The sequence below is a fragment of the Musca autumnalis genome, unplaced genomic scaffold, assembly GCF_047663935.1.
Source record: "Musca autumnalis isolate F117 unplaced genomic scaffold, ASM4766393v1 scaffold_180, whole genome shotgun sequence".
Classification (NCBI taxonomy): domain Eukaryota; kingdom Metazoa; phylum Arthropoda; class Insecta; order Diptera; family Muscidae; genus Musca; species Musca autumnalis.
In genome coordinates this window covers 46,220-62,687 of record NW_027411734.1, presented here as the reverse complement: position 1 = coordinate 62,687, position 16,468 = coordinate 46,220, and the positions used below count along the sequence as shown (strand labels likewise).

General features: G+C 35.8%; 1 long non-coding RNA gene across 1 annotated transcript; it reads left to right on the top strand.

The window, feature by feature from the left end:
* The first annotated feature begins 13,964 nt into the window (after positions 1 to 13,964).
* Positions 13,965 to 14,407, top strand: LOC141391873 (uncharacterized). Its single transcript, XR_012409734.1, has 2 exons — positions 13,965 to 14,051; positions 14,195 to 14,407. It is a non-coding gene; the product is annotated as an uncharacterized lncRNA (long non-coding RNA).
* Positions 14,408 to 16,468: the final 2,061 nt, after the last annotated feature.

Here is a 16,468-nt window from a genome sequence, read left to right as displayed (position 1 = left end):
TTAAAGAATTTTTCAAGCCAACCTCAGCCACAGAAGACGTGTATTTTTTAAAGAATTTTTCAAGCCAACCTCAGCCACAGAAGACGTGGATTTTTTAAAGAATTTTTCAAGCCAACCTCCCATAAGCATAACGTGGATTTTTTAAAGAATTTTTCAAGCCAACCTCAGCCACAGAAGACGTGTATTTTTTAAAGAATTTTTCAAGCCAACCTCAGCCACAGAAGACGTGGATTTTTTAAAGAATTTTTCAAGCCAACCTCCCACAGGCATAACGTGGATTTTTAAAAGAATTTTTCAAGCCAACCTCCCACAAGCATAACGTGGATTTTTTAAAGAATTTTTCAAGCCAACCTCCCACAAGCATAACGTGGATTTTTTAAAGAATTTTTCAAGCCAACCTCCGACAAATAAGACGTGGATTTTTTAAAGAATTTTTCAAGCCAACCTCCGACAAAAATAAAACGTGGATTTTTTAAAGAATTTTTCAAGCCAACCACCGACAAATAAAACGTGGATTTTTTAAAGAATTTTTCAAGCCAACCACCGACAAATAAAACGTGGATTTTTTAAAGAATTTTTCAAGCCAACCACCGACAAATAAAACGTGGATTTTTTAAAGAATTTTTCAAGCCAACCACCGACAAATAAAACGTGGATTTTTTAAAGAATTTTTCAAGCCAACCACCGACAAATAAAACGTGGATTTTTTAAAGAATTTTTCAAGCCAACCACCGACAAATAAAACGTGGATTTTTTAGAGAATTTTCTAAGCCAAACTCATCCACACAAAATGTGGTTTTGTAAATGAATTTTCCAAACCAACCTCGGACAAAAAACGCGATATTGTCAACCCAACCTCCGATTTTTTAAGCCAACCTTAGAGAAATAAAACGTCGACTTTTTAAAGAATTTTTCAAGCCAAACTTAGACAAATAAAACGTGGATTTTTTAAAAATGACTGTTCTACGTGAAGACCTGTTGTCTTCTTTAAGTTTCTATAGGAAATGTGTCGATATTTCAATGCCTTTTTCAAATTTCCCATTCAGGCATATATGCAAGTGGCAAAATGTTTTCATCTCAAAGATGCAACCAACTACTGCTACCAGTCTGCATGCTGTGTTGTGCGCATGCTCACAAACATTTTGCTTGTAGTAAGGCAAGCAGCCTTGAGGACACACTTCTTATCTTCCTTTACAACAACACAGATAAATGCGGGAAGAATATTTGGCAATTCGTTACACTCCCAATTCAAACTCAAACTGTGTTCAATCATTGTCTCCCTAATGTCCTGAACTCTTCTGTTTTTCAGTCAATGACACACATTTTTTGACATTCGGCAATCTTGTTGGTTTCCTTTTTGTCACGCCGCATTAAAACTTTTTATTCTCTAGAATTCTGAAGAGACAATAGGCCAACCAAGTTTAACTCGGCCACACAGAATCGATTTGCTACATTTCGATGGATTTCAATGCTGCTTCGGCAGAGTTATAGCATCTCTTTCTTCGGCTGATGTTATTCTCTCAGCCAAGAAACCAAAAAATGGTGTGTTTTGTAACCTCATGAATCGGAATTGGTTACAGCTGTTTGCTATGGGCAATTTAAAAACTTTATGCTATTTTTAAAGCGTGACCATGACTACAATCGGGATGGCTAGGGACTTGAATGCAATTTCATCTCTTGTTTGTCATACTCTGTGAAATTTGCAATGTTCCTGCTAATTTTATTGTCATCAAACTTTTTTAAGAAATTGTTTCTATTTTGAGAAAATTTCTTTATTTTCTTGGAAATCCATTGCTTATGTTAGGGATGTCCTTTGGTTTCTTGGGAAATTTCATGCTTTAATTTGGCGCTGGAAATTTGTTCCTTGGCAAATTTTTGTTTAGATTTCTCATTAAATCCATTGTTGATGGTCCTAATTGAAATGTCTTTAAGCAATCATTAGCGTAACTAGTTATATTTACTAAACTAGAATCATGAGATCTTCATTAAATACATTTTGCAACAGCTGAAATTTGTTTCGTATTGAGTTGTCAATTCGATTAAGTTGTTGCAAATACAATTGCCCCGGAATGTCTTATTAGTTGATTTTTAACATAGAAATGCCGTAGCAGATGGAATACTTAACCAACGACAAGGTGTCACTGTTTGTAATGAATGTCAATACGCATGAAACTTCAACATTTATTATTTTCTACTTCCGAACCAAAATTGTTTGCTGGGTAAGGTAAAAATCTGCCCACTGATATCTTCACCTAATTATGCCATACGCTTTAGTCTTCCCTCTTTCTTGTTCTGTCTTATTTTTCATTTTTATCGATTATTGTTTTGCTCTACCCTCTTTTACCACACTCTATATTTAGTTGTTCGTTGTAACAGGTCGATTCGTTACAACTCCCCCTTGCACTAGTATTAGTGTGTAGCGACAGCACAGCATCTATCACAACAAATTTCTGCCTTGTAAAACAGACTTACACGGCTCAGAGGGTAGAACTGCGGCTTCGTATTCTGTAGTCCCGGGTTCGAGCCCAAGTCTGGCTAAACTTATTTCAAGTCTTTTTTATATATATTTTTTTCTGTTTTTTTTTTATGATATTTTCGCCACTTTTGTTTCGACTTTCGGTTAATTGTGCCGTAGTCAAGAAAAGAGCTAAAGATCAAAGTCCAGGGTAATAACCGTAAACGTTGCAATTCTGACCGTTTCTCAGCAGATAGAGCAGTGGAGACTTTTATCATGTTCCTACCCTACTTGTATGCAGAGCTCCAAGTTTCAGTAACAAAATTCAATCGTTCTTTTGCTTGGTGATTGTTAAACAGCACACAACATTGAAATTTACAGCACAAGTGCATTGAAATTGAAAGTGAAACTGTACAAGATCGAAAGTGTATTTTGTTGCATTTCTTCAAAGTATATTAGCATATTCGATAAATTAAATCTCCTCGTAACATTCAGTTTAATTGAAGAGACGAGATTATTCCTAAATTCTTGTAATTCAGAGGTAATAGTGAACATTTTTTTTAGAAAACCAAACATTAACTAAGTTGTGGCCTTTTAATATCTTTAGAAGCAACTGAACCGTGAATCCCTGAAATAACCTTAATTTTGCTAATTCTATAAAAACAACTTGAAACCATATTTAACCAGCGAACTTATAAAGGCTCAGCCTACTTGTGTATACTTTTGTATTTGCCTCATCGACGGCTAGTGAGGTACCACGCGACGAAGAGGGCTGAGCAATTAAAATACAATTATCATTACCAAAAACGGGGATTACAATCCCAAGCCTTAAACATCAGCAATCAAATTTAACCGTCTAAGATTGCAGAGTAACCCCAGAATCTTAATCTTTAATGTTGCGGATATACCTTTTAATTGCATCATTGCATTGCATCATAAAGCCCAACACCAATCCGTAACAATTTATTCTTATCAGTGCATGGAAGATACCAGGATCATAATACTGGATTAAATACCTGAAGAAACCCAAATTTGGATTAGTTTAGACTTGTTGAATTAGAATAAGTATAAACAACCATATTGTCCTGGCATATATACAGCAAAATTTTTCAAGTAATTATTGTAGCCACATTCGTCGGAAACGAGTTCATCGAGGCCTCGACGTACATCTAAAATCGACTGATGAAAGCGGTAAGTGAAAAACGCATATGAATTATAAATCTTGTTGTTTTAAAATTTTGCGTTTATATGCCATGTCTCTATTTAAGTAGATCATTCATATAAGTATTACTAAAATCATTACAAACCTATTTTAAATTCGAGGTTTCACAGAGAAAAAAAAATAATTAAATCCTGTGTTGATAAACTAGAATTGATCTTTGCAAAACGAAACAGAATTTAAGGATAGATAATAATCGTTGTTATGGTAACTTAGATATTCATACCAATTATATTCCCATAATTTTTTTCATATATCATTGTTAGTTAATGGTGCTTATTTAAATTTTTTTAGTTTACGATCATTATCGAAACCATTTGTTTCAATTCATATTAGACAACCGCAAAATTTAAGTGAGTACCCTTATGTTAGAAATTATTTTTATGATTTAATCTTCAATTCAATTTGCACTTATGAATCTAACTGAAGTATTAAGATACATTTTGTAGTTCTCAAACATGTCTGAGTTCGATTCAAACCCATTATTTTACTATTAGAAACCTGTTTGCATGTTGCTGAATAAATGAATATTTTTCCATAAATAATTGCAATTTACCATGAATGCTTAAGTATCTTTGATTTTACGGCAGGGATGTGAGAGTAGACGACAGTTATCAGAGTTCGGGGACTTATTCATAATTCATAAGCCATTAAGTCCAAGGATGGGTTGGGTTACGAGGCTATCGATTCCAGAACATCCGGAATCGGCTTCCATTTCAAGACTGGGGATAACGATAGGCAGTTTTAATTCATCCATACCAGTTGGGGTAACAATTAGTCAGCTCTTTGTGTAAAGTTTCAACAGATTTGTATTTCATTTTTTTTTTTTTGTCAAGACAAAACGGGAGTCTATATTAAAACTTTTTGTTTATGTGTAGAGTAGGTGCTGTGACGTCAAGGGGACATGAACCCCCCAACTGACTGAAGCTAGCTCCTCAAGGCTCCCAGTCCCCCTGAAGTCCAGACATCATTTTGTTTAAGATATGACAGCGGTTAAATTGGGAAATCCCCATGTTAAATCAGACTGTTCATTACATGTTAATTTTTCGGATAAATCCGATACTTAGAAACCATCTTCTATCTATTTAAAATTTATTGATTTATTTTACCTCCTGCTTTATATATATAGAAAATATATTATTAAATTTTATTTGAGGAGACTTCAATCCTTTAAAGACAAAAATTGCTTTTCTCCCTTTTGAAGATCAACAAGTAAAAAAGCATTAAGTTCGGCCGGGCCGAACTTTTCATACCCTCCACCATAAAATATTCATTCCTGTCCCCAACTTTAAGTGAGTACGTTAAAATGTCAGATAATGTACATAAAATGCTTCATTCGGGAGGCCCTTTTTTATGGTGCCTATATCTAACTGTTGACAATTTTTGGTGGGCTAGAAATTGGGAGGTACTGTTATATAGGGGTTATAATAAAAGATGGGCCTATGTTGACAGTATTTGATGGGAGCCTTTAATGCCAAATAACTCCTAATTCGGTTAAAAAATTTAGCTAGAATCCTCAAAATATCGAAAATAGGTACATAACGTGGGAACTTCAAATGTCATTAACAGCTAGTTCGGAGGTATCTGGGCTATACAAAAATATGAACTTAAATGAACAATTTTTGTTGCAGAATTTTTGTTGGCTTTTAAATTTCAAATTACAGAAAGTTCGTCCTAAAAATAATGCTAAGGTTCGGACAATCGGGAAGTTTGTTTTGTGGCTATACCAAAACATGGACCTACGTTCGGTTAAACATTTTAAGTAAAATCTTCAAAGTACCGAAAATCGGGAAGTATCGTTATATTGGGGCTATGTTGAAAATCGTTGATGCAGATGTGTTGTGACCACTACAACCTTCAAATATCAAATTACAGTTAGTTCTGTTAAAAATTGTAGCTAAAATTGCCAAATTACTGAAAATTGGGAGGTACCGTTACATGGGAGCTATATCCGAACATGGACCTATGTTGACAATTTTTGATGGAGAGGTGTTGTGACCACTAAGAACTTCAAATGTCAAATTACTGCTAGTTCGGTTTAATATTGTAGCTAAAATCATCAAATTACTGAAAATCGGGAGGTATTGTTAAATGGAGGCTTTCTTGGCAATTTTTGGTGGAGAGGTGTGGTGACCACTAAGAATTTCAAATGTCAAATGTTCAAATTACAGTTAATTCGGTTAAAACTTGTTGGTAAAATTCTCAAAATACCTGAAATCGGGCAGTAACGTTATATGGAGCCTATTCCAAAACCTGGACCTATGTCCACTAGTTATATAAGTTTATTGACATTTAAGAACCCTAAATGTCAATTGATAGCTAAATCGGTCTGAAAATGTAGATAAAAACGTCAAAATGCCGTAAATCGGGGGTACTGTTATATGGGGGCTATACCAAAACGTGGACCTAGGTCCCCAACCTTTGTTATATAAGTTTAGTTACACTTAAGAACCCTAAATGTCAAATTATAGCTATATCGGTCTGAAAATGTAGCTAAAAACGTCAAAATACCGTAAATCGGGGGTACCGTTATATGGGGGCTATACCAAAACGTGGACCTATGTCCACAACTTTTGTTATATAAGTTTATTGATACTTAAGAACCCTAAATGTCAAATTATAGCTAAATCGGTCTGAAAATGTAGCTAAAAACGTCAAAATACCGTAATTCGGGGGGTACCGTTATATGGTGGCTATACCAAAACGTGGACCTATGTCCACAACTTTTGTTATATAAGTTTATTGACATTTAAGAACCCTAAATGTCAAATTATGCTACATCGGTCTGAAAATGTAGCTAAAAACGTCCAAATACCGCAAATCGGGGGTACCGTTATATGGGGGCTATACCAAAACGTGGACCTATGTCCACAACTTCTAATATATAAGTTTATTAACACTTAGGAACCCTAAATGTCAAATTATAGCTACACCGGTCTGATAATGTAGCTAAAAACGTCAAAATACCGTATATCGGGGGGTACCGTTATATGGGGGCTATATCAAAACGTGGACCTATGTCCACAACTTTTGTTATATAAGTTTATTGATACCTAAGAACCCTAAATGTCAAATTATAGCTAAATCGGTCTAAAAATGTAGCTAAAAACGTCAAAATACCGCAAATCGGGGGGTACCGTTATATGGGGGCTATACCAAAACGTGGACCTATGTCCACAAGTTTTGTCGTATATGTTTATTGACACTTCTTCTTCTTCTTTATTTGCTAATTCGATTTTCGAATGTAAGCGACCATACAATACAATACATATCGAGGTACATTTCATTTACTTATTTATATACATATTAAATTTGATATTTGTTAGTACTATATATTTATAAATTATTAACAATTATCTCAAAAGTGTTTCTATTTCTTGCCGCATTTAGAAGGTTTGCCGAATTATTATATTTTGTCCATTCTTCTATGTTCTTTAGCCAGGTCATCTCTTGACACTTAAGAACCCTAAATGTCAAATTATAGCCAAATCAGTCTGAAAATGTAGCTAAAAACGTCAAAATACCGCAAATCAGGGGGTACCGTTATATGGGGGCTATACCAAAACGTGGACCTATGTCCACAAGTTTTGTTATATATATTTATTGACACTTAAGAACCCTAAATGTCAAATTATAGCCAAATCAGTCTGAAAATGTAGCTAAAACGTCAAAATACCGTAAATCGGGGGTACCATTATATGGGGGCTATACCAAAACGTGGACCGATATAGCCCATCATCGAACTTGACCTGCCTGCAAACAAAAGACGCATTTTCCCAAAATTTCAGCGTCCTATCTCCATTTTTGTGGATGCTAGAGTGATTACCACAGACGGACGGACGGACGGACGGACGGACGGACGTGCTCAGATCGACTTAGAATTTTACCCTGATCAAGAATATATATACTTTATAGGGTCGCAAATGAGTATTTCAATGCGTTACAAACGGAAAAACAAACTTAATATACCCTCCATACTATGGTGAGGGTATAAAAATTGCGCTAAAGAAAATAAACAGAAAATGTGACTAATAAGCCAACCATCCGCTAAAACATAACAAAACCTCCAAAGAAAATATTCTTTCTACAATTCACTTTTTAAAAATATGTTTATTAAGTAAATATTTGGAATAAACTGCATGTGTTTATGTTTGAGCCGCAAATCATCTTTCGAGGCTGGGGCAACCAAATGGTGATTGACTGCCTGACTTGATGTGTTGTGTTTTGGTAAATTAAACCCAAAATGTTTATTTTACCAACTTTAAAGTGACCATTGGATTTATTTATAAACAAACTCCCGGAGTGAAGTCAATATGGATATCCTCAGATGTTGGTAAATTAAACACACCAAGGAATATACATTTGAAAGCCTAATATTAAAAAAATAACAAAATACATTTGGGTTCGAAGAGAAGGTTTAAAAATAAATAAAATCCTTTTTTCCAAAAAATAAACAAGCAGCACATTTTGCTCCTACAACGCTTCTACAGGCGGTATGTAGCCTTCTGGAAGCAAACATATGAAATGTTTAGAGTTTTTCCATATGTTTTATGAACTCCGTGATCATCCTTTTATATGAACATCATTTGTGTATTAAATTATTGATATAATAGTAATTCAAATCATTTATAAGTGACTGAACCTCTAGAAGACCTGGAAAGCTCGTATTTTGCCTAGGGAAGACCTCAAGATGCCATCTAATGTATATAAAAGACGCCAATATGTGTTCTGTTGGCTATAGAAGACCACAAACTTATAAGGTCCCAAACCTTACCTCTTTCTCTTCATTGGTTTCTGTGATTCTAGTCCGTTTATTCAGTTCGTATAAATAACTCTGGGAACTAAAATGCACCACTATGTGGAAAGAGTATTATAAGTTTGTTTTGGGAAAAATTCATGTAACACCGCGAAATATTTGTCGTAGACCCCCAATGTGGTATACCAATCTTCATATCTCTACGAAATAAGCGATTTTGAGATGTGTGTCCGTCCGTCCGTCTGTCCATTATAAATTGTAATCAAACTCTAGACCGCTATTGTGGACCGATCGTCACGAAATTTTGCATGGATGTCGGGTTCAGACCAGAATAGACACCTATTGTTATTGGTGATGATCGTGAAATATTTAGCGGGTGAAATGGACCAAAAACAAAATGTTTAACCGATTTTGTAGCTGCTCTTAGGTCGCAATAATAGTCCGAACGCCTCGAAATTTTAAATAAGGTAAGATTTTTTATATACAGTTTATATCTTTAATCCTGAAAGACACATTCCAGGCAAGTAAGCTATGTTTGGAAAAGCAACTCTTGACCTTTCTATTGATGCCAATTGTGTTGGTGTACATGATTAGATAACGGAGTTACGGGTTAATATATACAGTTATTTGTTTGTAGTATAATCATAAACACGCTAGAGAGTCAATAGTCACGAAATTTTGCACGAGGTAAGAGTTTAAGTTGAAGAATATGCCTGCAATTTTGTATAATGATCTGATATTATTTAGCTGGTGAAATGGACCATTATTTTGGTGTGAAAAATATCAAAATTTTATTTTTGGTTCATATTTTAATTCCTAAAGGGGATATACTGGCAAAGTAGCCTACATATGGAAAAAGTACTACTGACCTTACCGCTGATGCAAATTGCAAATAATGTGCAATAATAACGGGCGTACTACCTATTATATAATGGGTTTTGTTTAGAGAGCATATTTTCCTCCGATGCTATAATTTTGCAACAATAGTTAGTTTGATCGGCGCTAAATTTTATGTAAGGTTTGGGTTTACGATGAAGAAGAAACTTGCAATTTAACATGATGATCAGATAATATTTAACGGGTCAAATGGACCAACACTTTGTGTAAAATTTGTATAATGCCGTGAACGAAAACGTAAGTTATATTTAAAAGACGATCTTTTAACCTTTCCATTGATGTCAATTACGTAATGTACTTGGTCAGATAACAGAGTTACACCCTGTTATATACACGGATCCCACAGTTTTAATTGTCTGCAGTGTAATTACATTCACGCTAAAGGTCGCAGTTATAGTTCAATACTGACAAATTTATGCACGAGGCAAGAGTTTTGGTCAAGGAAGATGTCAATAATTTGGATAATGATCGGATAATATTTAGCGGTTAAAATTAACAAAAAACAAGTAAAAAAGTATCAGTCGGCTTTGGCGACGGAGATATACCCTCAGCCTATGTGAATTGGGACTTTCATCTACGGGCAGATGGAATGTATTAAGGGTCTTTTCAGAATTTTGCGGCACTTTTTGGACATTTGAACTTGCCGACAAAAATGTGGATTAGGATTAAAATTCAAAAGTTTTGCGGAGGAGGGAATGGACCGACATAGTGCATTACGGAAGTGGATCTTTTTTTGAGAATCATATGTTTTCGATAGATATCGCCCCCACTAGTCATTTCAGTCGTTTATCGTTCACCTGTTGGACCAGTATGCCAGGAAGTATGGACTTGTCCACAAAAAACATAATATGGATGTATATCATCGGTATAAATTTCCAAAGTATCTCCGAACAGACACTAAACAACACTTGGACACAAATGTTGAACTTTTGTGGGGGAGGTATCCTAAGGAGAGGACCGATATGGGCCACTTTAGAAGTTAAATTAAGTTTGGACAAAATATGACGAAGGCCAAATTTTGGACCAAATCGGTCTATCAGTTCGAGAGTTATTGCGCTCTCCAACTCTCCAACTACTACATATGGTGCCATAGGGGTTTTTTACAACGTTCGGGCTGTTTTCCCAGGAAGTATGGACTTGCCACTTTTACCATTGTAATTGAGACAGCGATTGCAAGTTGCTTCAACAGAAATCAAAGTTAGTCAAGAGCAGGTCTTAAAGTGAACTTATCCGAAATTTTGTGTGAGAGGTAACCGACGGAATGGGCAAATATAGTTCATATTCAAACCTGATCTGTATCTGGTAGATATATTAGGATGCGTAAAGTATGGACCAAATCGGCCACTCCCTTCAAGAGTTATCGTGCGCACAATTCTTCCGAACATTTTTGAACTTTTGTGGGGGAGGTACCTGAAGGAGTGAACCAATATGGCTTTTCTTCGAACTTAAACTAAGTTTGGACAAAATATTATGAAGGCCAAATTTTGGATCGAATCGGCAGATCCGTTCGAGAGTTATCTTGCGCTCCAACCACTACACACGGTGTCATAGAGGTTTTTTGCACCTTTCAAGCTATTTTCTCAGGAAGAATGGACTTGCCCCTGATGAAACTGGTCGAATACCCGAAGTAAGACCAAACTTTCCAGCAGAGGCGACGGGATTAGCAAATGAGCGTGATGAGCTTCGCTGTGCCAGCCCCATTGACCCCAGAGTCAGGGAACTGACACTGGAAGTTAATAGGCTGGTCGGCGAGCATAAGCGGAACAAATGGTTAAATCATCTGAAGAGCTGCAACATTGGAGCCGGTATAGATGAATTGTGGGCAACGGTTAAGTCACTCTCGAATCCTGGAAGAAAGGAAGATAGGACCACAGTCACTTTTGGCGACGTTACGTTGACTGACCCAAAGAGGTGCGCAAGTAATTTCAATCGACAGTTTGTCGAGCACCCCGAGAGTGACAGGGCGAAGAGAAGAGCATTACGTCGCATCAGATCTCTTCCTGCGAGGATGAACCTCCACAATTTACAATGGATGATGTTGCCAATGCCATCAGAAACGCTAAATCAGCGTTGGGCCCTGATGGAATCTCCATGGTAATGCTGAAGCAGCTGGATGAGCCGGGATTGGAGTATCTCACTAAAGTTCTCAACTTGTCGCTAGCCACCCTCGTTGTTCCCGAAGTCTGAAAAATGGGCAGGGTGGTCCCACTACGGAAGCCAGGCAAGGATGCCAGCAAAAGTGAATCGTACAGGCCGATTTCGCTTTTGTCGCCCGTAGCAAAGACACTTGAGGCCTTACTCCTCCCCAGTATCAGAAATAGCTATCAAGTTGCCGATCATCAGCATGGATTCCGTAAGCAGCACAGCACGACAACAGCGCTGCACGCCGTTACCACATATATCTGTCAAGGAGAGACGGCCGTGCGATAGAACAGTGATGGTGGCGCTTGACTTAACATAGCCTTTGATACAGTCAGGCACTCCACGCTGTTTGAGGACATTGAGCAGACAACCTTCCGGCAAAGCTTGAAACGTTGGATAGTCAACTATATGTGTGGACGCCAGTCGTACGTGGAATTCAGGAATAAGAAGTCCAAACCCCGTAGAGTGAAACAGGGAGTTCCCCAAGGTGGGGTGATATCTCCGGAACTGTTTAACCTCTACCTCTCCTGTATTCCGCCCCCTCCAGACGGCATCTAGATCGTAACGTACGAATTGGAAAAAGATTCAAACTTGCCAGAATGCCGCCCTGAGAACAGCAACAGGGTGCCTTCTCAAATATTCAGTGGACCATCTACATGAGGAGGCAAAGATTCTTCCAGTTAAGCAACACAATGAGATGCTTTCGTTGCAGTACCTGCTTGGATGTTACCGTGTGAACAATCCCAATCACCATCTTGTGGGTAGGGCCGACACATTCAGGCAGATTAGGAAGGATATCCATGCTCTAGAGGGAGAGGTCCCCTAGATCAACAAGCATATCAAGCATGTTTGAATAGCATTCACACGGACGCAGTTGCCAAGGCCTTAAGCAATTATAGTGTGAATAAAGTACTCGGAGTACATCCTCCATCTATCGCAGCTGAGGAGCGTCAGCTGCCACGACAAACCAGAGTAGTTTTGGCTCAACTACGCTCGGGATATTGCAGTCGCCTAAATTCTTATTGTGCGGAAATCGATCGTGCCGTGCAAGACATCTGCCCAGTATGCGATATAGGCCCGCACGACGCAGTACACCTTTTCAACTTCCCCGCCAAACCTACCCATATAACTCCAGTGGATCTGTGGCTACATTCCATCGAAGCAGCCATTTTTCTGGAACTGGAGATGGATCCAGAGCAAGATTGAACAGAGGAAAGAACATACAAACATAATAAAAAACAATGTTACAACAACATTTCCTGTGTATTTCAGCCATCTACAACTTCTCTACAAGTGGTGTCTTAGGACACGCCGTTCGGACTCGGCAATAAACAGTAGGTCCCTTATCATTGAGCTAATATGAATCGGGATAGATATACAAATTTAATTTTGGCTGCACATTATAATTTCTGGGGAACATATTAAGACAAATTACGAAAACGAAATTAGAAAACCAACTCGTGACCTCTCTCTTGATGAAAATTATATCAATGTAGCGGCTACATAACGAAAGTAGTGTCTAACATATAAATGGGGTTCTTTATTGTTCTGGTTTGCTTGTAACGAACTACATTTAGTTGCTAGCAACAAAATGTGGAGCGAAATTCCCGCAATTTAAATTGATGAACATTGTAAGGATATACTAGGATTGAAAATTTTGTGCTACCTTTGGTCAAAAGTAATGTAATACCCAAAAAATTTGTCGTTTTTTCATTGGATGATTGGGTAAAAATAAGCGAAAACTACTTCTAAATGTCTTTTAATATTAATTTTTGAAAAAAAATAAAACATGTATATATGTATATATAGCCAAAACGGTATATGTGTCCATTATAAACTAATGAAAATTACACCTAACGTTTCCAGTAGCGATGGTGTATGTATGTGCTATATCTCTGGTATGTTATCGTGTATATCAACTTATGTATGTATGACCGGACGGCAAAAATATGTCGCAATCATATAACATTAATTCAGTGGAAAACTATTGCCCAGGGGAAGTGATGTAGGGTATCACATGGTCGGCCCCGTCCGACTATAGCCCTCTCTTACTTGTTTTTTTTTTAATTTCTCTTTTGAGTTCACCTAATTGCTCAAAGATGTTTTGCAAATGAAAAAGTTAAGCCGAAGAGAATCACAAGCAATCATTAAATTATGCAAATGCTTTCACTCTTAGTTGCTTAGGTCATCAGGCATATCGGGTGTGGAAATGGTTTCTTTGGTAATGCTTCGAATACTATACCTAGACCGAAGTTATTGTTATACTTTTTTTCATTTAAGCACAGGAACTTCAATTTAATCTCTCAAGCAGGTATTGGGTAGAAATATTACATTATCTACCAATTACATTTTTTATTACCGTTTCGTCTGAATTATCTGAGCAACTTATTAACTTTTTAATTAACAAATATTTGCTAACTGTTTTTCTTGCTAATTTCCACAACGACAAAACGTGCACTAAATTAATTGCTATTTTCTTCCCAAGCATCCAAAGAGCTGTAGGGGCAAAAGTTTATAAAACGTTAAATATAGCTACCAAAGGCAGACAGTTTTCCTTAAAACAAACAGATAATATAAAGTAGGTAAATATCTAAAACAAAAAGAAAAAATATATCTCATCAATTTTAGTTATATAGAAATTTAGAGTAATTAAATTATATATGAATTAAAATTTAAAAAAATCCTGTTTTTGATAATTTACTATATTTATTTGGTATTTCTTTAGATCTGAACATGAAAACTATCTTCGCCTTTGTCATTATTGGCGTTGTCTTCATGATCGCCGTTGCTTCAGCTGAACCCATAAGGAACAGTTTGCCTTGGTATGCTATGTACACCTTGGCCGGTGGCAAGTGAAAACTTGAGGAGGAAGTACAGTACAGAGTAATAGATATAATAAGGACAATGAAGTGATGTGAATGAAGTGACAATGTCCATGGACAGGAGCAATCCTTGCAAGCACTAGTTATTAACTACATAATTTTGCTTAATAAAATATTACAAGAAAAAAAAACACGGACAATTGTTAGGCCCTTGTGTGGTGGGTATCATAAAAAGGGGGAACTTACTATTGCAGTAACAAATCCAATCAACACAGTCTACACAGTCTACACTAACAAAATACGAAATACTTCACATATTACCAGAACTCTACTTGGCAGGTTTTTTAAACTTTCCGGTCATTATCGATTCACCAAAACTATGAGCCTTAGAAATTCAGACATATAATAATTTCATTCAGATTTATCTTCCAGAAGGCCATCTCATCTCCCAACAATTTTTTCTGGACTTCTGCTTAAAAATTTGTACAGACAAAATGTGTAGTTTGTTTATTTTTAGAAATTTTTATTTTATTTATTTTTCAAACCTTTTTAACCCCTAAATGCCAAATGTTATTTTTAAAATATCTCAACCTTTCTTCTCAGCATATTTTGCGTTTAATTTGACAGCATCTGGGAATTTCCCAATTGACTTTAGCTGGGAAAATTGTTTACAAACTCTACGCATGCACTCTAGCCAAGATAAAATAAACATTTTGGTTTATTTTTACAAAAAAAGCAAGGAGAGTCAATCGTCATATGGCTACAATTAATATGAAGATGACATCAGATATTTATATCAGATATTTATATTTTGTTAATAAACATATTTTATACTCTGCTGAAGAAGAAGAGTGACTTTTAAAGGAAAATATTTTGTTTCGAGGTTTTGTTATGTTTTAGCGGCAACTGTAGGAGGAAAGACTCAAAAGATGATTGACTTTTTAGTCACATTTTGTTGTTTATTTTTTGTTAAGCATATTTTCTGATCTTCAGAAGGGAGACGAAAATTATTTATTATTTTAAAAAATTTAAAAGAAAGGAAATTATGTCCGTTTTTAGAAAGGCGTTAGAGGAATCTATTTGTGAGATATACGTATGGGAATGACAGGACAATTTGCTAATTTTCGTAACCCCACCACCAACCAACGGAACCAAAAAGTACAAGCTGTTTTGTTGTTGTTGTTTTTTTTTTTAATACAGAAGCGTCGAAGAAGATTTTTAAGAGCATATTCAGAAACCATATTACATGATATACTAATGAAGTTGTTATTGTCATTTCGTCTAAATTATTCTACAATTAACTTTTTTATTAACAAATCTTTGCTAAAATCCATAACGATAAAACGTGTTCCAACTTAATTGATATTTGGCCTAAGCGTTCAAAGAGCAGTATGGGTAAATGTTTATAAAACTTAATTGTAGATACTAAAGGTAACCAGTTATATTTAAACTATTCTACAATTCAAATAACAAACAGCTCAAGGTATGTAAATATCTTAACAAGATACAAAATATTTATAAACAAATTTTGTCATAAATTTATACTTTATTTATATTAAGATTTTTTCTAATTTCAATATGAAATAATTTATTATAATTATTTGTTTCTTTTTTAGATCAAAAAATGAACCACACTTTTGTCACTCTTGCCATTGCTGTCGTGGGCGCCATTGGTTCAGCTGAACCCACAAGGAACATACTGCCTTGGTATGCTATGTACACCTTGGCTGGGGGCAAGTGAAAACTTGGCAAGGAAGTACTGTGGAGGGAAAATGGGATTACAATGTCCATGGGAAGCTTACAATTTAAGTTTTTAATATTATTTCAATAAAATATTGCACGAAAAAAAAACACCCACATACACATTTCTTATACCAAATCTGAATTATTGATAGTGTTAAGTGAAACAGACAAACTCCACAATTCTACACTGGCAAAGTTTCGACTTATTTCATAATGTGAATAATTTTGTGCTTTTGGACTTGAGTTCCACATACAAAATTGTTCAAAAAGTACCATATGAGGAAAATTGAAGAAATGTCAAAATCAACATGTTAGTCCATCAAAAACAAGTATACAACTTCTACTTGTTATTAACCAAATTTTGTGAAAAGAGTTTCTAGAAAGAACGTTATTAAACGCAATTTTTGTTTAAAGAAAGGTGAACGTTTTTCTAG